We start from the raw sequence: 26991 nt of genomic DNA, 5'->3' as shown, positions 1-26991 counted from the left end.
CTGTAGTCCACTGGACAGGATTAATAAGTGGCGTGCAGTTGTTCTGGGTTAGATATCTGTGTGCACAGTACATGCAGTATGTGGGATGTCTGTGGTAAGCATATGCAAAGGTGCTGGCGGTGTGTGTTGTGGCTTCCACTGGCCCAGTGGGCTGCATGGATAGCATCACTGTCATAACTACTGAATAACTGTGTAATTACATGCATACATAGCAAGGTAGTGTACTGTGCTTGTGGTGTTGTTCGGATATGTATATCCAGGCTGAGTAATGTGTGTCCACATCACAGGGTTGGATGGCAGCACACATCCAGTATGTATGGATGAACACCCAGAATGTGACAGGCGTGTCACCTGTGCAGAAGTATCTGGCCATTACCTGTGCATCCCCACAACACACACACATGCAACATATGGCAGAAGTACTATAGCAGTACACACATGTTCATAGGTTCATACTAGGCTTTCTGCCGAGGGCATTTACAAGCCTAGCCCATCGTTTTGTGGCTTACGCCACCCCTTTAGTATGGGGAACTATACCCATTATTTTGCTGTGCCTCTGTCGAGCAGTGACACTGAGGTAATCCCTGGGGTATATCTGCGATCTCCCATCCATTGGTCAAGATTTCTCTTGAACAAGGCCAGCGAGGTGCTCTGCCTCACATATACTGGGATTTTGTTCCACAGCATAGGGAGTCTTTGGGTGATGAATCTATCCCTCCAGCACGTCCTATTAATAGCCGTGTTGAGGTTTAAGTCTCCCACCCTTGTGGCTCTGATGGATCTAGATTTTTTGAGGTGAAGCATATTCATCAAATCTGGGTTTGACATGGCCTTGTATGTTAGGCAAAGGTCACCTCTGAGCAAGCGGTGGCGACTGAATAGAACATACATGGACATGCTGGAGGGGCATATTCCTAACCGAGAGGCTCCCTTCACTCTGTAATGAGCTCGAACAGTTGAGAATGAACAGTTCATAGGTTCATACTAGGCTATTTGCCCTAGGGCATTGGTAAGCCTAGTAGAATGTGTTTGTCTTTTGCCACCCAATTACAAGTTATGCTGCTATGCCCTTGTCCGACTTTAGTATACTGTGCCTCTGTCTAACAGTGACATAGAAGTGATACCTGGGGTACAACTATGATCTCCATCCACTCATCCAGATTCCTATGGAAGAGAGTCAATGAGGGACTCTGCCTAACCAGTAGTGTGAGCTCATTACAGAGTGAAGGGAGCCTCTCGGTTAGGAATATGCCCTCCAGCATGTCCATGTATGTCAGTGCTGAGGTCCAGCTCTCCTGAGCATGTGGCTGTATGGGACTCTGATTGCCTGAGGTGCATCACGTTCATTACTGCTAGGTAGGACATGGCTGTATATGGCACGCACAGATTGCCTCTGAACAGGCAGTATGCCACTGAGTCCAGCTGAATTCACTTTACCTGGGCAGCATATGACATCTGTGTGAGCCATTGCATCCCCTTGATGATGTACTGTTGTCCTGTACCAGTTGCTGTAGGTGTCTGGTTAGGTACATCCCAAAAGGTGCATTGTACGCAATTATAGGCCTGATGATGGATGAGTAAAGAGGCACAATGACCTCCCCTGCCATACATGTGAATCAATCATGATTAGCTGGGCTATATAACATGTCTGTCAATCCACGTTGGCCATGTGGTAGACAAATGACAGACCGCTACCATGTTTCTTCCCCAGGTCCCCAACTACATCTTCTGTACTCAATGGCCTAACACCTATGTTGTACTGTGCCACCAATGTGGAGGCGTGGGAATCTGCATTGAATACTGATACTCCCCCTCCCTTGTTCAAGTGTTGGGGCCGACAAGAATGGTAACAGCTATAACGTGGTAGTACTGGTGTGCTCCTGTGAAACCTGAAACAGGTTCATGTTACTGCACAGATATCGATGTCCAGAATGCTAGGTAGGGTTTTGAGTGCGTGCATCCTTGGGTCTAGGCGTCCAGTGTTGAGTAGCATCACTCTTACTTCCTCATCCTTTGTGATACAAATGGATGTGGGTTTGCCTTATGAGCCTTGCCTATTACAGGCACTATGGGTGTAGCAGGAGGCTCCGCCAAATGTCAATAGGACTGTGGTGACAGGTGCAAGCTGTCCCTAGCAAAGCATACCACCCCAAGATGGCAGGCATTGGCACACCTGTGAATGACACCAGTATGTCAGTCAATTGTTGGAAGGGATCATCGTGCCTTGATATTGTGGCATCGTTCTAGGTGAGGGTAGGATGCTACTCAAGGTCAGGGTCAAACTGTCTCAGGCTACGTGCTCAGAGAGCTCTGTAATGTCTCATGTCATGTAGTCCAGGGAGGAATGTGTCAGGCCATTCACAGCAGCATGGACATTGACTGAGTCATACCTGTACCTGCCTTGGGGTTACCTGAGTGTTTGTGTTATGTGGCAGGTCATAGCGCCTGACAGGCTGCACACCGTGACCCTCACCTCGTTAAGCCTGGTGAACGTGATGTGAGTGTGCCTGATGATAGAGGCACCTAGTACAGGTGTATGAGGTGTGTTGTTAACTGTTAATGGCTGTGAGTGTTCAGCACATTGGCTTTGTGTGATATGTGTTGCACATGTTCGTTTATGTGGTAGTGGTTGCCTGGATGTCTGCTTAGGAGGTCTCTGCTGCATAGGCAGAGCTGTGGTCTGAGCCTACAAGTATGATCATGTGTGATCATGTGTTAGGTCCGCTGTTGTGGTAGGTCTACGTGAGACTGGAAGTGTAGTGAGTGATCCCCTTTGCCACCTGACTGGTTATGGCGGTATTGAGTAGACAGAGCCTAGCCTCCAGTCTGGTATATGGTTGCATCACTCACATGAGTTTGAATTTGTTGTTAGGAGGAGGGTGTTGTCTGTGTACATGCATCTGTTCTAACATTGTCTCTGGAGTACCACACTCACCAGCTGGACTGGGGAGGGAACTGACAACTGACCTCTGGACATGCTAGAATACTATTGTGAACTCTGTAATCACTAATGATTGAAAACAAGGTCCAGTGGGGAGTGAGGGTGTACTGACATTACCTACAACTGCTGACTGATATAAAAGTGTCAGTGAGCAAATGCCAGGTAACCTAAATGCAATGTATCACAATTAAGTAAATGCAACAATGACAAGCAGTCACTTGCTGTCATGTGTAACATGGAAGTACGTACAGTAAGCAATGCAGATATCAGTAGTGAGTCACAGATGTGTTGAGAAGATGTGTACTATGTGGAAGTAGCATACCAGTGAAATAACAAGCTAACAGATAACAAGCATATAAACAAAGGTAGATCCAGGAGGCCTGGATGTAGTGTTTGCTACAACAAACAAGGTGTAGCAATGTCAGTAAGATACAGCTCAGATATGCAGGCACTATAAACCTGAAACCAGATGTCCCCAGCTATGAATGGCAGAGTACAGCCTATTGTCACACACGAGTGCAGACCACAAACCTTGTTAATGTTAAATAACTGGCCTGAAGGCCAACTGCCCATACCAGAAGTAATACACTTGTACACTGGGCCCACAATCAGCAGTTCCCAACTTCAATGGATGAAAGATATGTGTCCTGCCACCACAGTGCTTGCCACCAACCTCCCTAATGTAAAACAGCCGGTCTGAAGGCCAAGTACTTAGTACAAATGACATAGAATGATAGCTACACTGTAAACAGGTTTTAACCAAGCAGTAATAAGTAGAAGTTAACACTCCCTGTATAGAATGTGTACCATGTATTGTTGAGATAGTATGCTGATAACCTGTTTGTGTACCTTTCCAGATAGACATGGCACCAAAAAGGAATCCTGCCTACTCTGCTGCAGAGGATGACGTGATCCACCAGAGCCTGGTGCGTGACTATGCCATCCTGTTCTCACGCACCACCCAGAATCAGCAGGAGAGGTCTGCACTGTGGCAAAACCTCGTTAGCAGGATAAATGATGTTGGCATGCATGATAGGACATATGAGCAGGTGAGACATCACTGCAGTGATTTGATAAGAAATGTCCGCCAGCGTGCTGCAGATATCCGCAGGCAACAGGTTGCCACAGGTGGGGGGGTGGCCACACATCCCCCGCTCACCAGACAGGAGGGGCTACTGCTAAGTGTTGTGGATCCAGCCCCAGAACAACAGCAACAATCATGCATCCTGATGGAGGTTGGATCCACACAGCAGCAAGACAGCGAGCGTGCAGGTAAGATGCCATATTCATTTATTGTTATTACTTTTACATTTGTTGACCCAGATAGTCTAGCTGGATATAAGTTCATTTTCAGTAGAGGCCTGTGGAGAAAAGCTCCACACATAACGTAATAAAGGCAGACAGACAAGTTGTTAATACAGACAGCCAACATAATAGAATTGTACACCAGCCTGTTAATTAAATCAACATACATGTAAGGAAGTCAAACAGTTTAGAGTCATACACAATGTACCGTTGGTTTCAAAGCAATCCTACCTAAAGCATAATGGTTATGCAATAAGGCAAAAGCCATATACATAATAGTTAGGGCTCAGAAGGGTAGAGAAGTAGAAGGAGTATGACAGATACAATGATATGGAAGAGGCAGGAGTCAAGAAGGGAAGTGAGGAAAAGAAGGAAGACAGTCAAGAGGAGGTGGGAGGGATGGGAGAAGTAGGTCAGAGCATAGAAGGACATCAAGGTGAAAGAAACAGGGTAGAAGCTAGTTTCTATGCACAATGAGGGGTTAAAGGTGAAGAGAGGGTAGGGAGAGGGACGTTAGCCTGGACTCCAAGAAGAACAAAGCCAGTGGTTTTGGAAGTACAGTTTGAGTTGACGTTTGAAGAGAGGTAAGGGTGAGATTAGAGTTAACTCCTGGTATGTACATATGACTGTTCTGTACGCTGTTACTTCATGCACGCATAAGGTGTGCATGTGGTATGTATCTGTCATCATGATATATATACAGACATGATGTGCAGCTGATGTGTATAAGGGAACTAGTGTACTACTGTACTGTATCATGTGCAAAACGAATGGCACACATGTGCCCACTGACATTACTCTCTTCACACTTCCAGGTCCCTCCCATCTAGCAATGAGGCAGGCCATACATGCTGGTGAGTCTTTTAACATTATCTGTAAAACAATTTATAAAACTAGGAAGAGTAGTGTAACTCTGTAGTAGACATGCTGGTGACTGTGTTCACAATAACTGTAATTGACAGGTAGTAAATTGAGTAGTGTAACACGGTACTGATGTGTGTGTTTACTGTGGGGTGTGCATGTGTGCAAGTGTGCCTGTGCCCAAGTGTGCATGTGTGTTAGTGTCCATGAGTGCATGTGTCCATTTCTGAATGTGTGCATTAGTATTGAAGTGCATCTCTTTCAAATATGTATTGAGACTATAATCTGTGTTCCATGTTTTCCTCCGTAGGTTCTGGTGCTGCTCTGGTGACCTGCAGCAGGGAACCTGAATCTTGTGCCCCAGGTACTGATGATGATGAAATGTCTGTAATGGTGCAGGAAGGTGTGTCTGGGTCCGCCATTGGTCAGCCAATTGACAGTACACAGCTTTCAACCCCGTCAATGCGCACAGTCATCCTGCCGTTACATCCTTTGTCACCATTGTCCCTAGGTGATGGACAGTCAGCAGTGGGCATAGATCAGGGTAATGTGGTACCTGTGGTACATGCATCCCCACAAGGCAGCCATGAGCAGGGGCCTCCAATGGTACCACGCAGACAGTCGCCCATGGGTTCTCGTGGGGGCATCCGTGGCCGTACTGCCTCTGGCCGACGTGCCAAAGGAGGTATGTCAACCTCCACTATGTTTAGAACTGTCATGCAGGCACAGGCATGTATGGAAAGGTACACCAGACAGGGTCTGAGGGAGCTGAGAGCATGTCGCATAGCCATGACAGACGGCATGCGTGATGTTGCGAATGCTATCCGTAACTTCACAGATGTCGTTGACAAACATTGTGGGGGCATAGAACAGCTGCTCCACAACCAAATGTCCATGGGCCAGGGCGATGGTGTGTGTTTGCGACGTCGACGTGGCCGTATGCCAGCAAGAGCACCAGCTGGCAGTAGCCGCGGACGACAACAGGCCCACTCACGCGCCTCAAGTGCCAGCACCAGCCCCAGCAATGCTGGGTCTGTGCTGTCATCCAGACGCCCCAGGAGACCACGTGCACGTGGCTCTGGACAGTCCCAACAGGGAACTGTGTCCAGTCAACACACCCCTGCTTCCGATGACAGTACCCAGTCTGGGTTAGTACCGGATACGGCCCGTAGCACCTCTGCCAGGCACAGGTACCGTGTCCGTGCCCACAGACACTGATCTGGATGACCTGACAGGTGCAGTCTGTGGCTGTCCACAAAACCCTGTACATGGCAGCCATTATGTGGGACTGTGTGCGTGCTTACACACATGCAGAAACCTAACACCTAGGGCAAACACATACACACACACACTGCACCAACAACGGTCCACCCTGTACTGCTGCCCCTCACAAACACACATACACACACATGTCAATTGGTGTTACCAGTGGTCGGCTTGGGCATACCTAACCCACACCCTGTGCATATGATGACACTGTGCCACCTCCTGCATACTACAACATCGGTGCAGGTAAAGGTAAACACGTTGCTGATGCACAGGGTGACTACATAGATGTGTATAAGTAGTAACATGTTGGTAACTGTTGACTGTTGCAGTATAATTGTGTGTATATCCCAGCAGTCCTGCTGCAGTAACTGTATGAATGTCCTCAATTGTTATCTGCACCCATACTACTTAACAAAGTGTACCAGCTGCACACCATCACATGCTAACATTGACTATGGCAATGCGCATCTTGTGCTGTTATGTAGATTCAGCTACATGTATCTGTTCTGTCACACATGCATTTATACACACCCTGCTACCCACACACATGCACACGCTCACCTGCCATTCCCATTATTTATCACCCTACATGAGTAGCTGTTGATACATGACAGGTACACATTTCAGAAGTGCACTATGTTGTTTACTACTGGCATCCCCTTCTCTACCTGTACTCACAGGGTGCAGGCAACCTCATCAGTTGAAAGATGTAATGTGCATCAGGTACTGTAGTACCCTGATTGCCACATCAAACATGTTTCCCATATGGAAATGCACACACAGACACATCCCACATCCACACACTTGCCACATTCAGGCTTCAGAACACTATCTAGGTATATTCGCGTACATGTGCATGTTACAGTAGCATGTAACACTATACTGAGTACTGGCAGTTAGTTGTCTGTTGTCATGTTGTCTGTATAGAATAAAAGAATTGTTTGATTATCCTACTCCGTTTTGTGGACATTACTTGAAGAAGTGTTACCTTACATGTGTTATCAGTACCACCACCTTCTGTTTTGTAGTTTTGTTTGTATAGGGTGCTATCAACATCACTGCTTGTTAAGGGTAATGACCACCCTGCAGTGCATAGCCCCATGTGGCAAAAGCCACATCCCACCCCATCATTGTGCACACACACTAACCCCACCAACAGTAAAACACATACTTTCCATTTGCAAGATTCAAACCCATACCTAACTGTGCAATGACAGTAGAAACAGACACATTAGCAGAGTGTGCTATTTGCAGTAGTCAGAGAAATCTTTACTAATGCTGTACTTAGAGGGTGCTGACATCATCTGTGTGTAGGAGGAGGGATGTGCACCCTGTAGTGTGTTCTCCCAGTTGGCAAAAGGCAGTTAACCCTCCCAGCATAGTGCACACACATAAACCACACATACATTCCCTTTGCAGGATTCAAACCCCTACCTAACTACGTTATGACACTGAAGAAAGACGCATTAGCAGAGCGCGCTATGCAAATTATTGGAGGACTTGATTACAGGTGATATAGTTATACAGTCCTGACATCATCAGTGTTTCAAAAGGGGGATCTGCATCCTGTACGATACTGTCACAGTTGCTAATAGGGACATTTCCCACACACACACATCGATGTGTTGGAGGTTTGCATATGTGGGGGATCCAGAACTCCAGTGTGATTAGTATATGGTTTGATTGCAACAATGAGGGATATACTCCCAGTGGTGAGCAGTTTGTACTCATGTTTATAAAGATCAGCTCTAGTATATCTGCCCCTCTTGTGGGAAGGTTGGTTACCTATTCCATAGCCAAAGAATGTCTGATCAATGGGAACCTTAGAGCTTGGGTATTGTGGCTTGTGTAATGTTCACAGTCTATGTTTGGGTAGCTGGCATCACCCAGTATGATGGTGTTTGCAGAGTAATCTAAACTCTCCTGTGTCAGCATGAAGGCTGTGTGGGAGTCCTGAGTTTGAGAGGGTGCTGTAAGAGCTCCTCTGTGTCTCTTTCCATGTGGTCCAGGGAGGTACGTCTCAGGTTGTTTGCACCAGCATGGACAATGTCTGCCTCATAGCTGTACTTGCTGTGGAGTGACCTGTGTGCCTGTGTTATGTGGCACATTCTATCACCCAACAGGTAGCTGACTGTGACCCTCACCTTGCTCTGTCTGGAGGGTGGCACGTCTGTCAACAGCTCATGTCAAGCAAGTGCACACCCCTCATAAATGATGTGGAAACCTTCAAAGGCCCAAGGCCTGTTGAAAATATGGACCAGACTGCAGATACCTGTATAGAGGCATTCTGTGGACACATTCAGGAATGCATGGATCATGAAGCCACATATGAAAGCATGACCCAATTCTCCAAAGGCAGATGTCCTAGGCACCGGACACCAGCCATAAACACACTATACAATAGAAGGATGACGCCACTACATGATACAACAACCTCCCAAAATGTGAAGGCACCACCGATGAGTATTGGAAGACAACTACAGGCACCCATATGATTGTCTAAGGCCATCTTTGAGAGAGGATTCCACAAGCCACTGAGGATAATCACAAGGCTGCCTGTAGTTATGTTAGTAACCTGGGTGGTACTACCCAGATATGCTCAGAGGTAATCCAATATGTCACACAAAATATAAAACACACAGACATTGCCATCATCCTAGTGGACATGTTCAATGCTGCCTTCTCTCCCCACCACACCAAAAGGGCAAATATGTCTCGCAGCACAGTGCTTCCCCCCCTGACATCACAGATGCTCAGGTAAGAGATGCCCTTCCCAAAGCAATAAACACTGCATCAATGGGACCAGACAGTGTCCCAGGCTGTGTCCTACATGAACCACAAGAAGAGCTACACCCAGACATAACACCACTGTTCAATCCCAGCCTTAATACACGATATGTGGCCAGAGAGTGGCATACAGCAACAATGGTCCCTCAACATTCAGGTGGTGCCGTCACGGATCCTGGACACTACTCGCCCCATATGTCTGACTAGCTTTGTCTGCAAAGCTATGGCAAGGATCATCATGAACCTCACATATCTAGATATTGTGGACCTACAGACATGTCACTATACACAGTTTGGCTTTGTCAATGGCAAATCCTGCCTATCAAACCTGTTTGATTTCTTTGAAACAGTCACCAAGGCCACTGTCAAGGGGTAGGAGGTCCACACAGCCTACCTGGACCTTGCATAAGCCTTGGATACAATACCCCACTTGTGCATTCTAGGAAGCTCACCAGTGTACATATTAACCCCTATGTCACTATGGGTATTGCACAGTGGCTCAAGGGCAGAACACACATGGTAGAATTGCTGGAGCCATGTCAGCCTCCAACCTGGTACAAGTGGTGTCCCACAAGGCACAGCCCTAGGAGCTGTCATGTTCATTATATATTTGTCATAGGTACAGGCCAACATGGAAGTACTGTGGCTCAGCAAGTCGCAGGTGACTGCAGACCGAACACCATAATCAACTCACCAGCTAACACACGCATCCTCCAAAAGGGACTCTTGCAAACACACGACTTGTGCCACAGCCATGGCCTCAACGTGAATGACAGAAAGAGTATAGTCATCCCCTTTGTCAAACACTAAGTGACCACAACGTACCACATATGTGTTAATCCAGTAAGTGCAGACCAAGGAATTATGGACCTTGGGGTACGCAGGTTGATAGCATTCTACCATTTGACAACAACATGGACAAAGTGGTTAGGTAAGCATGTTATATGGGCCACATCATCATGGGATCCACATGTAGGCCAGGGGAGGACATTGTGCCCCTTTACTCATCCCTCATCATGCCCATAATTGACTATGATGAACCTGTCGGCATGCACCTTACCAGACACCTGCAGCAACTGGAGCTACCACATATGTACCTCGACAAGGGGATCAAAGTGCTCAAACAGATGCCACATACTGACTGGTTAAAGTAGCAGCAGCTCTACTCAGTGACATACTGCCTCTTCATAGGCAATCTGTGCCTGACATAGAAGGCCAGGTCATACCCTCACTTAATGGCCATGCTGCATCTCAGAATATCCAGATCCCACCAGGATACACGCTGGAAATACTTGAACCTCAGGAGTGATATACATAGGACATGGTGGAGGGGCACATTCACAACTCAGAGGCTCCCTTCATTCCTGATTATTATCCCAATAGAGGTTAGGCAGACTGACTCAGTGACTATCTTCAAGAGCGATATTAATGACTGGATGTGACATTGTAGGGTTACCCTGGGTATCACTTATGTGTCACTGTGAGAAAGAGGCACAGTATACTAACCTTGGAAAAGGGCATAGCAAGACAGATTCACAATGCATGTTGAAAGGCACACACATTCTGGCTAGGTGGATACATGCCCTGGGCAGATATCCCTGTACGAACCTATGGACCTATGTCTCTTTTCACCATTGGCCCTATGTGCTGTCAATCACCAATGTAATCTCAATACTCGGTAGCATGTGCAAAGGTCAGTTGTCAGTCACCTCTATGGTACAGTTGTGGAATATGTGTGTCATGTAGTAATGTCACAGCTGCCACATGTACACAGTCAACCCTATCCCCTACCCATTGATGTACATCACATGTATGAGATGGAAACACATGGCCAAACTGTAACAACAACATACAAGTCAGTCAGATGCATGGACACATATGACTCAGTCATTGTCCATGCCACCACAGCTGATGTGGGATGTCGCTCACTGGGATACATGATAGGGAACATGGAAGGGATCACTGAGCAAGTGACACAGGCTGGTAGACCCTGACCTTGGTTGGCATCAGACCCTCACCAGGGATTCCGACAAATTACTGAATGCTAATGAATAAGTGTAGCTACAACACCCTAGCTGAATGGTTCTTAGCATGCAGTCACTGCATTGCTATGGAATACTGTCTTACCACTCCCACAACAGGTGAGAACATGCAGCTCCTGTACATCAACAACATGTAGACTTTATGCCCCAGACCAGGTGTGCATCCCTCACTACTAGGCTGATAGCATCTACATCTCACACTGTATATACACATCCCACATGCAGCATCTGCACAGAAGACCACGGTCATAATGTTACCCTGTGCAAATACCATGTATTCACATGTGGCAGGCATCACACATGGTAACTATTGAAAGTCACAGGTACATATGTGTATTTGGCACACACATACATCATGTGTTCATTGCCATAACCGGTGTAATCAATGTCATGCATTATTGTGAGGGACAACCCACACACATGGGCATTCTGTGTGTGCACAACACACATGGCATGTCTGTAATCAAAAGCCATACATAATTGTGATATCGTTTAGAAAGGGGTATGTGCATCCTGTAGTGTGTTTTCCCAGTTGCCAAAAGGGATATATCAATCATACACACTTACCCCCCTTCACACACACTTGCCATCTGCTGGATTCAAACCCCTACCTAACTATGTTAAGACACTAGAGACTGACGCATTAGCACAGTGCACTATTCGCATTATTGGGGGATTTCCTTTCCCCTGATATACTTATAGGGTGCTGACATCATCAGAGTTTAGAAAGTGGAATGGTCATCCTGTGTTGTGTTTTCCCAGTTGCCAAAAGGGATGTTTTTTTCATACACACTTACCCCGCTTCACACACACTTGCCGGATTCAAACCCCTACCTAACTATGATAAGACACTAGAGACGGACGCATTAGCACAGCGCGCTATTTGCATTATTGGGGAATTTCCTTTCCCCTGATATACTTATAGGGTGCTGACATCATCAGAGTTTAGAAAGTGGAATGATCATCCTGTGGTGTGTTTTCCCAGTTGCCAAAAGGGATGTTTCTTTCATACACACTTACACACACACTTAACCCCCTTCACACACACTTACCACCTGCGGGATTTAAACCCCTACCTAACTATGTTATGACACTACAGACGGACGCATTAGCGCAGTGAGCTATTCGCATTATTGGGGGGATTTCCTTTCCCTTGATATACTTATAGGGTGCTGACATCATCAGAGTTTAGAAAGTGGAATGATCATCCTGTGGTGTGTTTTCCCAGTTGCCAAAAGGGATGTTTTTTTCATACACACACACTTACCCCCCTTCACACACACTTACCACCTGCTGGATTTAAACCCCTACCTAACTATGTTATTACACTAGAGACGGATGCATTAGCACAGTGCGCTATTCGCATTACGGGGGGGATTTCCTTTCCCCTGATATACTTATAGGGTGCTGACATCATCAAAGTTTAGAAAGTGGAATGATCATCCTGTGGTGTGTTTTCCCAGTTGCCAAAAGGGATGTTTCTTTCATACACACTTACACCCCTTCACACACACTTGCCACCTGCTGGATTACAACCCCTACCTAACTATGTTATGACACTAGAGATGGACGCATTAGCACAGCGCGCTATTCGCATTACTGGGGGATTTCCTTTCCCCTGATATACTTATAGGGTGCTGACATCATCAGAGTTTAGAAAGTGGAATGATCATCCTGTGGTGTGTTTTCCCAGTTGCCAAAAGGGATGCTTCTTTCATACACACTTACCCCCCTTCACACACACTTGCCACCTGCTGGATTCAAACCCCTACCTAACTATGTTATGATACTAGTGACGGACGCATTAGCACAGCGCGGTATTCGCATTACTGGGTCATTTCTTTTCCCCTGATATACTTATAGGGTGCTGACATCATCAGAGTTTAGAAAGTGGAATGATCATCCTGTGGTGTGTTTTCCCAGTTGCCAAAAGGGATGTTTTTTTCATACACACTTACACCCCTTCACACACACTTACCACCTGCTGGATTCAAACCCCTACCTAACTATGTTATGACATTAGAGATGGACGCATTAGCACAGCGTGCTATTCGCATTACTGGGGGATTTCCTTTCCCCTGATATACTTATAGGGTGCTGACATCATCAGAGTTTAAAAAGTGGAATGATCATCCTGTGGTGTGTTTTCCCAGTTGCCAAAAGGGATGTTTCTTTCATACACACTTACCCCCCTTCACACACACTTGCCACCTGCTGGATTCAAACCCCTACCTAATTATGTTATGACACTAGAGACGGACGCATAAGCACAGCGCGCTATTCGCATTACAGGGGGATTTCCTTTCCCCTGATATACTTATAGGGTGCTGACATCATCAGAGTTTAGAAAGAGGAATGATCATCCTGTGGTGTGTTTTCCCAGTTGCCAAAAAGGATGTTTCTTTCATACACACTTACACACACACTTACCCCCCTTCACACACACTTGCCACCTGCTGGATTCAAACCCCTACCTAACTATGTTATGACACTACAGACGGATGCATTAGCACAGCGCGCTATTCGGATTACTGGCAAAATCCTTTTCTCCAATATACTTATAGGGTGCTTACATGATCAGTGTCTAGAAAGGGGGATGAGCATCCTCTGGTGTGTTTTCACATTTGCTAGGGGTAACATTTGGACCAAGTGTGTGAGCATGCCCAGTTCAGCCTTCCCATGGCATGTTGCGTGAAAGATGTCTCATTTATCTAAGTGTGTGAGCATGCCCAGTGTGGGCTTTACATATGTTGAACTCTGCTGCCCATCACATTTGTGGATGAGTGTGACCTTCAACAAATACCTCCAGTTTATGGTTGTGTGTTCTGTGCCATGTTGTGTAGTTACTGTCCGAATGCTTTTTGTGTGAACAAAACAGGGAGTATACTGTGCCTGCAGGTTTTGCATGGGATACTTTGCACACAATTGTCAACATCCGTTCATACTGACCTAACACTGTAGCACTGTCTAGTGTAGTGTTTCAGTACTTTCACTGTGGTGGTCAGTATCCTGGGCTTTAGTCCTATCACTGCTTTACATTTCCATAGTGTGCACAACAGCCTGGTTAGGGTCCAGTTGTGCACATCTGCACAAAGGCAGTGCCTCTACAGACCCTGTTAATTGCTGCCCCATAAGCTTAACAAGTGTAGTCTGCAAATCTATGGAGAGGATCATAATTGAGCTCATAAACAAAGATATAGGGGACATGCAGACATTGTACCCATCCCATTTTGGCTTGGTCAGGGGCAGATCATGCCTTTTGTACTGGGTTGACATCTTCAAATTGGTCACTTAGGCCATTGTTGGGGAAAGGCAGTCCATACAGCCTACCTTGGCCTTGCAAACACTTTCAACACAATACCCCACTCAGGTATTGTGGAAAACCCTAACAACTGAAATGTAAACACATATGTCACAAGGTGGGTTGCAAACTGGCTTAAGGACGGGACCCACAGGGTTAGAGTTGCTGGCACTATGTTAGACTCCAGGCTGGTCACAGGTGGTGTCACACAGGGCTCAGTCCTTGGCCCCCATTGTTTGTCATGTTCTTCCCAGAAGTACAGGCCAACATGGGAGGACTTTGGATGACAATGTTAGCAGATGACTGCACACTGGGCACCATAGTGGACAGTGCATCACACACAGATATCCTTCAGAAGGGACTCACAGTAACTGATAGCTGGTGCCAGGGCCATGGCCTGAAGTCAAAGTGCACAACATGTGTAGACATACCCTTCAGGAAAAGCAAGGTGACCCCAAGCTACCATATAGGTGGCAATCCTCTAAGCACAGAGGAGGTTATCATGGACCTGGGGACCCAGGTTGACAGTCGCCGTTCTTCTGAGACTCACATTGCTAAAGTGGCTAGGAAGACCTTCTACATTGCCCACCTGATCAGGATGGGATTCACATCCAGATCTAGTGGGTCATTGTTCCCCTGTACTCTTCACTTATCAGACCGGTGATCGAGTCGAATGCCCTATTCTGGCTGTATCTCACCCAACATCTGCAGCAATTGGAGACACCCTGACTGTCCCCTACCTAAAGGATCAAGGAACCCCAACAGCTGTCATATGCTGCCAGATTGAAGACACTCACACTCTATTCACTCACATACCGTCTGCTTAGAGGTGACATGTGCCTGACATGCGAGGCCATGCCCAAACAGAGATTAATGGACATGCTCCACCTCAGACTCAGAAGATCCACCTGAACCACTAGTGCAGGTGACTTACACCTTAGCAGGGATGTATGTTGGACATGTTGGAGGGATGGAGTTATCACTCGGAGACTCCCTATGCTGTGGAATACAATCCTGGTCCATTTGAGGCAGAGCACCTTGCTGGCTGTGTTCAAGAGGTATCTTGACCTAATGCTAGTCGGAGAATGTGTTTGTCCATCAACACATTGCAAGCGTAGTTTGCCATGTCATATGTTTTGTTTAGTATACTGTGCCTCTGTCTACCTGTGACATAACATTGATACCCAGGGTAAACCTCCCATCTCCCATCCACTCATTAGGATTCCTGTTGAGGGGACTCAACCAGTGTCTCTACTGACAACCTGTACTGGTAGTTTACTCATGTGTGGGGGTGGCTTCTGTGTTTTGGATAATGCAGTACAGCCTGTCCTATATATGTCAGTGCTGGGGTTCAGGTCCCTCATGTGCATAGCTCCCTGCCATTCAGATTGTACAAGGTGCAGCATGTGCATTGATTCCAGCTTGGACATGGCTTTCTACATCAGGCACAGCTTGCATCTGGGTGGACAGCATGGCAGTGTGTGGAGCTGCACTCTGTTTAATCAGACTACACATTAAATGTGTTCCAGCTCTGTCATACTCCTGGTGAGGTACTGTTGTGGACTTTACAGGTGCTGGATGTGTGTGCATGAGGTACACCCCACAGGGGCTGTTGTGGTCATTTCTAATGCTGATGAAAGATAACTGCAGACCCAGAATGACCTCCCCTTAGCTAGATGTCAGACAGCATGGACCATACAATCACAACTGAAAACAGGACCCTCTCCACAAAGGGAAAGTGTCCTGTCTGGTGGACCCCAGCCATAAACAAACTGTATGACAGATGAGGGTTACTAATGCAAGACAGAGCTACATCTCCAAAGGGAAGACAGCTGTGATCAGCACTAGTAGAAAGCTACATTATCTCATAAAGACATGCAAGGTCAACTTGGGGACATAAATCACCAAAGACAATGAAGGTAACCACACTGCTTTCTTCAGTTATGTCAGACACCTGGTTGTGAACCCTCGGATATGCTCAGAGTTGGTACACAACAACATATATTCCAGTGACCTGACAGATATTGGCAACATTCCGCGGACAGCTTCAGTGCGATTTACCCCTCCTCACCCCAAAACAAGATAGTTATCACTGCTGTATGTAACCTCACTGTCATCTTGGATGTCCATGTGAGAGCCACACTCAGCAAAGACAAGTACACAGCATCCATGGGACCTGCTGGTATCTCCAGTTGCATGCTATGTGAACTCCAGAAGGGCTGGACCCATATATACAACTGCTATTTAACCTTAGTCTTGCTACAGGATATGTACCTGAACACTGGCATACGGCAACAGTGGTCCCACTCCACAAAGGAGATGCCTCCACAGACCATGGCAACTACCACCACACAAGCTTAACCAGCCTTGTCTGCAAAGATATGGGAGGAGTCATGGAGCTCTTACACAGACACATTACTGACCTACGGACCCTTGTTCCCACCTAGTTCAGCTTTGTACAGGGCAGATCCTGCCTTTTGCACCTTTGCACCCAAAAAGTACCTACCATGAAGATCAGGGTTCTTCAACACATGTCATATGCTTCCAGAATAGAGGAAGTCCAGCTTTGTTCAGTGTCATACCGCATACTTACAGGTGACCTATGCCTGACATACAAGACCATGTCCAATCAGGATTTGGTGGACATGCTCCACTGCAAGCAATCCAAATCCACCAGAGCCATGAGAGCTGAGTATTTGAACCTCAGCACATACATGTATAGGACATGCTGGAGGGACAGAGTCATAACTCAGAGGCATCTCACACTCTAGCAGAGTATCCCAGTTCATGTTTGACAGAGTCCCTCACTGACTCTCTTCAGGAGACATCTGGACAACTGCATATGAGACGGAGGCACAGACTAGACAGAGACACAGTCATGTTATTCAATTACGTAAGGGGTCATAATGTGTCACTACTAAGTCAGAGGCACAATATTCAGAATCTATTCTGTACACTTATTACCACTATAAGGGGTGGCAATAGCCACATCACTATGGCTAGGCTTATACATGCACTAGGGCAGATAGCCTAGTAGTACACTATGACACTATGAAACACCGGTGTATGTGTAGCTATTGTCAATCAAACAGTATGATGTGGCTTGGGGGGCTTGATATCTCCCTGTATTCCAACATTGTTTTGTCTATTCCTTCTAGCATGTCTAGGGATCAGTTGCTAGTGTCCTCTCCTGCTCAGCTGGTGAACCTGGGAATATTGAGGCACTGTTACACTTGCCTCATGTATACTGACAACCCTCTCCTTCTGCCATAAAACACACATACATGTGAGAGATGCAACTATATAGCCAAAGTGGAGGCTGAGCTCTCTCAACATAGGACTAGCAAGACCAGAGAGAAGGTGAAGGTAACCACACACACATCTTTAATCCAGTCTCACATGGCACTGTCACAACTTAAGATCATACACATAGACACACAGAGACACTCTCGGAGGCTCTGATCAGAAGTCTACCAGAATGGTAGTGGCCACTACAGCAGACACTCACACAACTGCCTCCACAGGGCACAGCACATGCAACACATTGACCACAGAGTTGGTGTGCCAAACAGTCACAGCCCTTAAGGCCAAACACAATGCCAGACACACTTGTCATAGGTGACACCATAGTCAGACACACTGATGTCCCACTCACCAGATCAGGTACAGAGGAGGTCACAGTAAGCTGCCTATCGGGCACTGGAATCCACCACATAATGCAAGCACTCAGGTCACTAAACTGCAAGTACAGGTCTGACCCAGTCATAATCCATGCTGGTGTGAACGACCTGAGATGTACCTCCCTGGACTACATGGAAAGAGACATAGAGGATCCCTCTGATTATGTAGGCCAGGCAGGTATGACCCTGACCTTGGCAGTATCCTACCTTCACCAAGTATGATGCCACATAAACAGAGACAAGATGATCAGCTGTAGTATTTTGCTTAGACTATGGTGTCATTCTAAGGGGTCCAATGTCTGTCTGCCTGGGATGACATGCTGGACAGGCCACGGTGATTTGCAAGGGCGGCTTGCACCTGTCACCCTGGGCTTCCGGATTTCAGATGATGCTCTTGCCACCTCCATTGTGCCTTTTTATGCAAGATTCAGATTCTACACCTACCACCCTAGAACACAGTAAAGGAAAGACACTAAGGGTAATGCTGCTCAATGCCCAAGGTCTCAACCTCAAGCTGCACACACTCTATGCCCTTCTCAGTATGTAGCACATTGATGTCTGTGCTGTGCCTGAAACCTGGTTCACAGCTTCTGACAGCACCCCGGCACTATCGGGTGTTACCTCATATCATGCATTCCGGCACCAGCATCCCGACAACACCAAGAAGGATGGTGGGTGTCCATATTCATCAAGGACACCCTCACCTCATGGTTGGTGGCAACACACGATGCATCGGAGACCATCCAGGTGCCAGTGACCGTAGGCAAGACTGCTCTGCAGATTTCTCCCCCCCCTCCCCCCAACTGGAGGGGTATGTACACCAGAGGATTGTAGCCCCCCAAACATCTCCACTGCTGGGGTGGGAACTGCTCAATCCAAGGCAGAAAACACTTTATCCATGGGACCAGATGGTGTCCCCAGTTGTGTGCTCCATGAACTCAATGAGTAATTACACCCACAGTTAGGGCAGCTGTTTAATCTTAGCCTCATCTCAGGATATGTTCCCAAGGAGTGGCATACAGCAATGGTGGACCCACTTCACAAAGGAGGTGCCTCCACCAACCCCAGAAACTACCATCCCATCAGCTTGACAAGCCTGTTCTGCTAAGCTATGGAGAGGATCATAATGGGAATTCTAAATGAAGACATAGGGGACTTGCAGACATTGGATCCAATCCAGTTTGGCTTTGTCAAGGGCAGATCATGCCTTTTAAACTTGGTTGACTTTTTCAAAACACTCACCCAGGCCATTGACGTGGGCAAGGCAGTCCACACAGCCTACCTTGACCTGGCAAAGGCTTTCGACACAATACCCCACTCAGGTATCATTGAAAACATCACCAGCTTAATTGTGAACCCATACATCACAGCATGGGTTGCAAACTGGCTAAGTGACGGAACACACAGGGTCAAAGTTGCTGGTGCCAGTTCACACTCCAGAGCTGTCACAAGTGGTGTCCCACAGGGCTCAGTCCTGGGCCCACATTTGTTCAGTATCTACTTTTCAGAAGTACGAGCAAACACAGGAGGATTATGGCTGACAAAGTTTGAAGATGACTGCAAACTGGGAAGCATAGTTGGAAACCCATCTGACACAGACATCCTTCAGAAGGGTCTCATAGACACGGATAACTGGTGCCACAGCCATGGCCTTACATTAAACACTAAACAATGCATAGCCATACCCTTCAGGAAGAACAAGGTTACCACTACTTCCCATCTAGGTGGCAATCCTCTAAGCACAACGTAGGTTATCAGGGACCTGGGCACCCAGGTTGACAGTGACCTTTGTTTGACACTCACATTGCCAGGGTAGTTTGGAAGGCCTTCTACATTGGCCACCTCATCATGCAGTGATTCACATCTAGATCAAGGGAGGTCATTGTTCCCCTGTACTCATCACTCATCAGACCAATGATTGCATACAATGCCCCATTCAGATTGGATGGGCCCACAAATTCCTCGATAGGAGGTGAAAGGGTCTCAAACATATTTCTTATGCTGCCCGACTGAAGGAATTCCAGCTGTATTCAGTCGCTTACTGTCTGCTCAGAGGTGACCTGTGCCTGACATACAAGGCTATGTCCAACCCAGAATTAATGAACATGCTTCACCTCAAGACCTCTACATCCATCAGAACTACAAGGGCAGGAGACCTAAACCTCAACACAGATATTAATAGGATGTGCTGGAGGAACAGATTCATCACCCAGAGAGTCCATATGCTGTGGAACAACATCCTGGTACATGTGAGGCTGAGCACCTCACTGGCTTTGTTCAACTGAGATCTTGACCAATGGATGGGAGATTGCAGGTATACCCCAGGGATAACCTCAGTATCACTGCTTGACAGAGGCACAGCAAAATAATGGGCATATTATCCATCAACTTGCAGGGGTGGCAGAAGCCACAAAACTCTGGGCTAGGCTTATTAATGCCCTAGGGCAGATAGCCTAGTATGAACCTATGAACCTATGGACATAGGCCTGGGACAGTTCCTGCTATTAGGACAGTGGTCTGCAGCAAGCTATATAGTAGTAGTCGGTTTTAGCCATTGGTTTTTGACCATGGCTATTCCGTGTTGCTTCCTGTTGTGGTATAAACATGGGTGTGTGGTTATCCATGCTATTTATTGCTAGTCACCCTCATTTTGTATCTTGTTCCATGTTTTTGCACATGTACATCACTGTATGACATGCAGCTGTTTCCGCAGGGTCATATGCGTGGATATGGATGTTAGTTGGGGTCCTCAGGTGTGCATATTGTACATGATATTACATTACTTAACACATGGCATTCATGCCTCAGGTGGTGCTGCAGGGCCACCTCTGTCGGATACACATACTACACTCCCTGTACGTTTGGAAGCAGGTTGTGTCATGTTAGGCATCCCTGTTACTGTATGAGTGAGTCAGAGCGGGTATCAGTCCCAGTGTTCCTACTGACCAAGCGTATGTGCTATGCGTTGCCTCTTTACCAAGGCCAGGGCATACTGGGCACGCCTCCTTCTGCCTACTGTTACAAGATCAGGTTGTTCCTCCTCCAGTCACCCCTGCCTGTGGTGGCCTTGGCAATGGTAGGGGGATGTTTGGCCCAGCCCTGTGCTGGTCCTGCTGCAGCTGTTTCCGCAGGATCATATTATGTAGCATAGCACATATCATGATCATTTGGGTACATGTAGTTGGTGTGTACTGCAAAGCTCCACCAGACGTGTCCAGACACCGGAACCGTGACTTGAGCAGCCCAAACACACGCTCTATGATATTACGTGTTTGTGCGTGTGACTCATTATGGCGTTCCTGTTCAGGTGTGTGTGCATTTCTGATGGGTGTCATCAGCCACAGCTCAAGTGCATAACCTGCATCCCCCACTAGGTGTCCGTGTGGGAAGTCCCCATTGGCAAATGATTGGTACAGCTGCGTCAGATGCCAGATGTGGGAATTGTGGTAGCTCCCAGGGCAGCCAGCACACACATTCATTATTATGCCCTGGGCATCACACACAACCTGGCAGTTGATGGAGGGGTATCCCTTGCGGTTAATGTAGGCTCTACCCCGCTCACCGGCTGGTGCTTTGATGCATATGTGCATGCAGTCTATTGCACCCAGCACCTCAGGGTATCCCGCTATTTGCTGGAAGAGACGCATATTGCTGGCCACAACCTCACGGTCATTAGGGACATATATATGATCACTGACATGTGGTGACATGGCATCCAGGAACTGGTGCAGTACCCTGGAGGCTGATGCCTGTGATATCCCCATCATATCGCCAGTTGGTCTCTGGAAGGTACCTGTTGCTAGTATTCTTAGGCCAACACATACCTTGGTTTCCACTGGGATGGGTTCCCCTCTGTTGGTTCTGTGTGTGGCGTGGCCTGCACAGCTCAACAATCTGCTGCAGGAGCTCTCTGTCCACTCTATAGCGCTCTACTATCTCCAGCTCATGTAACCCATGGTAGGTGACCCTGGGCCTATATACTCTTCTCCTTCTCCTCACTCTGGGTTGTCTGTCAGCATTTGCATTGTCACCACCCTCAGCAATTCGCCTATGCCTGACTATAATAGCTATGGCAGCCCCTAGCATTTCTGCTCTGAGTTCAGCTTTTTTCAGTTTTCAATTCTGATAGCTTAGTTTCTGGCAGTATCTGTTGTGAGAAACAGACTGCACTGCTCCTTGCAGTGTTTTAAGTGCTGGGTTGGGCTTCTAGTCTGCCTGTGTAATTGCCTGCTTCTAATTGTTTCCACCAATTAACTCCAGTAGTATCCTCTGGCAGTTTACCTGGATTTTAGTTGTTTCCTGTTTCCTCTCTGTTTCCTGAGGGGGAGCAATGTGCACACCAGCTTACACAAGCTTACAGTCACTTAAACATGCGCGCACATCCTTACACGGTGTTACACGCGCGCACACATCCTTACACGGTGTTACACGCGCGCACACATCCTTACACGGTGTTAGCTAGGCTGATTCATGCTAAAAGCAGCACACTGCCTTACACGTGCAGCCCGCAAACCGTTGTAAACAGTTTGCAACACGCTCCCACATGTTGAACCTGCCTTACACGCGCGCGCATGCACGTATATCAAGAAACTTTGAGTGTAGGGATAGCGTATACCCTCAATTTCTTGACTTTCCTAGTGTTCTGTTGGGACACACCTCCCTCCCTGATGTCTGTCTGTCATCTGTTACCTTACATTGCCCTCCAATCTGGTACATTTATTACTATCCTCCCCCCCCGTGATGTCACCTACCTCTTACTCTGTTCCTCCCCCTTCTCTAACTCTTACACTACTCAGACAGTGCTCATTACCTATGTGGCAGTGTGATTCAGTATTGTAACCCTCATTTACATATGATTGCCTAGTAATGCTTAGTTACATGTCTTACACGGAGCTTCCCCCCCTTGACAACCACTAAACGGAGGCCATATTGTTTTTGGTCTGCAAGTCCCTCCATTGACATTTCATGTAATACATAAATCCCACAATTGTGAATTTATAAGCTTCGGTTTTCAGTTTTAGGTAGCGCACCCCGTTTGCGCGGGTGTGCGCTGCAGTTAAACACAAAAATCCCGTGAAAAAAAAAAAGTTATATAACTTATTTTTGCAACACTTTTTCATGTAAATGGCCACATATTTGGCCATTGGCATGCTTAATGAAACATATGCACCCTTTATTTGAAGCTGACATAGCTCCATTTTTAATTTTGCAGAAATGTACTCAGTTGTCAGCTGAGTACATTTCTGCAGCTAACACGTCCGTTACATGGACTGGTTTCTGCTTCGTGGATCGCTCAAATACCTCATTTGCATATCTTTGAGCTGCAAATGAGGTATTGAGCATTTCCACTCAGTCCGTGTAAGAGACGTGTTAGCTGTCTCTTACACGGAGATTTGGGCTGTTCCTGAATCAGGAGGCTTACACGGAGACTTACACTACTCTTGAACTCCGTGTAAGCCTTCCTGAATCTGGCCCCATATATATATATATATATATATATATATATATATATATATATATATATATATATGTATATATATATGTATATATATATATATATATATATATATATATATGTGTGTATATATATATATATATATATATATATATATATATATATATATATATATATGTGTATATATATATATATATATATATATATATATATGTATATATATATATATATATATGTATATATATATATATATATATATATATATATATGTATCTATATACATATACATGCAGTAATAGAGTTTAAAATCACACAAAATATTTAAAACAACTAAAGAAAAGAAAAACATCTAAATTAAGCTTTGCTATATTCCTGACTATATCTAAGATAATTACTTCAACCTAGAAACTTACTCAGAGCAGCAAGGCACATGTGTGGTGAATGGATCTTAGTGTTGTCAGGTCAAAGACAGAATACAGAATGCTGTCTCTCACTCAGAGAGTTCTTTAAATATTAACCTATCTGGAGACATCATTTTGTGCACTGAAGTGTATTTGTTCACTGTGGTATGTTATTAAAGCTTAATATATATATATATATATATATATATATATATATATATATATATATATAGATATATATATAATATATATATATATATATATATATATATATTTATATGCACATTATCTACATCAGAGTCACACATGTTTTGCCCCACATAATGCATAGATACATGTAAGAACCAGTAGGACAACACAAAAACTGAATTCTAATTTTCACACATCTGTAACACATTACAGCCATAGCCCTAAGCCCATCTACCACTGACTATGATGCATTTAGTAGGTGGGAATGCAATGCACTGATGGAAAATCTTGAAAACCTAAAGCTTGCTGGCTGCAACTGCAATATATGCAGGCAGCACAACTCTGACATTGCAAAATCAGCTCATATTGGATCACTACTGATTTACTGAATCTCCTTTGGCTGAGGCTCAGAGAATCAAATACAAATTGCCAACAACTCAAACAGACATTGAAATTTGAAAGCAGATAAAATCAAACTAAATTTTGTTACCACCCAACTATATGTTTCGGCCCACACATCAACCTGTAACTCATCCAATCCTGAGCAGCAGGAGGTTAATTAAATATACTACCGCTGAGGGCGTACAGCCCCTGCATTAAAGGAAAAGCTATTTTTAATTACAAATTACCTTTTTCCTTTACTTCAACTTGCCTGTCATTGAAATCAACATATAAACACATTCATAAGTGTTTCCTAATAGGAGACATCAACACATGTCCTCTTTGGCAGTCCGTGCTGTCACTAATATAAAACCAAATCATAGTCTCAGCAAAAGAAGATCCAATGAATCATTAGAGAATGCATGTAAGACATATATGTGCACAAACCATATGGTAATGTAGTGGATCCCAGTTCTTGTTGTTCTGAACCACTGCTTGTCGCTATACAGTCTGTACTGTTATCACTGCTTATTGATATATCTGATTTCCTAACAGAAATTCTAATAAAAGGCATATCTGCAAGAGAAAACCTCCCCTGAAGATCAAAGTATTTTCTCCATTCATCAGTCTCGTCAGCCAATGGCTATACCCTCTGTAACTAGCATAACTCAGGTGCTTAGGGTACACATTAAGAATGTCGATCGGTTACCAGTGTCCTGTTACTAGGTTACAGTGGTGAAAGTGAGAAGTTATCGCAACAGTTGACATAATGTCTTACTTCCAGGTTATATTTTCCACCGATTTTAATGGGAAGCTGCAATACAATTATTTGGCTTGTACAATTACCCCGTTATCTAAATAGTTACCCTACTGGTATCTTGGAGAAAAGAAAGATTTCATTTATTTACCTCTTTCTTTGTTTTTAATTGTTAAATTAGTTTTGTGTCAATATTAAAATAAAAAAGACAGATTAAAATGAAAAAAAAAGGTAATTCAGTGCTCTCAGTAGTGGGACATTGCTTTGGTGCCAAGCTACCTCAGTATCTCTAGTTAAGTAGTTAATGCAGAAGCTAATAATATTACAGAACTCATTAACAGTATTCTGAGCAAACATATTATTTATACTTTATTTTGGCCAGGTTTGTCCCACTAGGCTAGCGGCCTCTTGCTAGGGGAGACCCAAGCTGGTATTTATACTACTAAGGAAAATTTGGCCAGAACACTGGGAACTTTACTCTTTTTGATAAGTGCTGTAGGATCTTTTACATCCACCTGAGCTACCACCAGCTTAGGTAGATGGGATCTCATTTTAACATCTCATTGAAAGGACGGCACCCCCCATTAATATTAGGGTCATTTAGGATAGCATCTCACTCTGTTTTCGTAAGTATGTCATTGACTGCAACATAGTTTCCATTAGTAAAGTCTAAAAATTAGTTTTTATTTATGCATGAATGTTGATTTGACTAATAGACTGAAGACTTTAGTCTCATGATCTATATTAATTACAGATGGTATAAGCACAGGTGGGGAGCAGAAATATCCTAAGTTTGCTCGTGTGATATCTAAGACATTGCTATATTTAGTAAAATTTCATCCCAATTGATCCAATTTGTTTTGAGAATATTGTCAACTGGAATATTTGGGGAAATTTATTTGATATTAAGTATGTTAACCAGGCAATTTGGTAGGTAAATTCCCATAAGAATAGGTAGGTTCATAGGTAGGTACTAGGCTAACAGCCCTAGGGCCTATACATGCCTAGTCAAAAAGGTACCCTGGCTTTCACAGAGGTGATCCCCAGGGTGAATTTCCTATTCCCATCCAATCAGTAAAGCTGGAGTTTTTTGAGGCCAGTAATCCTTTTTGTGAGGTATTTCTGCAGCCTTTCCAGTTGTTATAGATGTCTTGTGAGGTACATACCAAAAGGGGCGCTGTACTCTATAATGGGTCTTCCTGGATGGGAAACCTTTTGTGATGAGGTGTGCCATGTAGAAGGATTTCCTGACTACTGTGGTGATGTGATTATCAAAGGAGAGACTACTGTCCACCTGTGTCCCAAGGTCTCTTATCACACTTTCGGTGTTAAGTAGACTACCACCTATGTGGTAGCTCATGGGTACAGAGTTTTAACAAAGGGGATGACAATGCACTTTTTGGCATTGAACTTGAGGCCATGGCTTTGACACCAGGCATCTGTCTCAGTGAGGCCCTTTTGTAGGATGTCCACATCATTAGGAGTTTCAATTATGGCTCCTAGTTTGCAGTCATCTGCGAACATCGTTAGCCAAAAACCTTCTGTGTTAGCCTGTACTTCAGAAAAGTAGATACCAAACAGGAGAGGACCCAGGACTGAACCATGTGGTACTCCACTTGTCA

Source organism: Protopterus annectens, chromosome 1.part2 (assembly GCF_019279795.1).
Source record: "Protopterus annectens isolate FY-2018-M chromosome 1.part2, PAN1.0, whole genome shotgun sequence".
Lineage (NCBI taxonomy): Eukaryota > Metazoa > Chordata > Ceratodontiformes > Protopteridae > Protopterus > Protopterus annectens.
Note: the sequence above shows the minus strand (reverse complement) of the source record.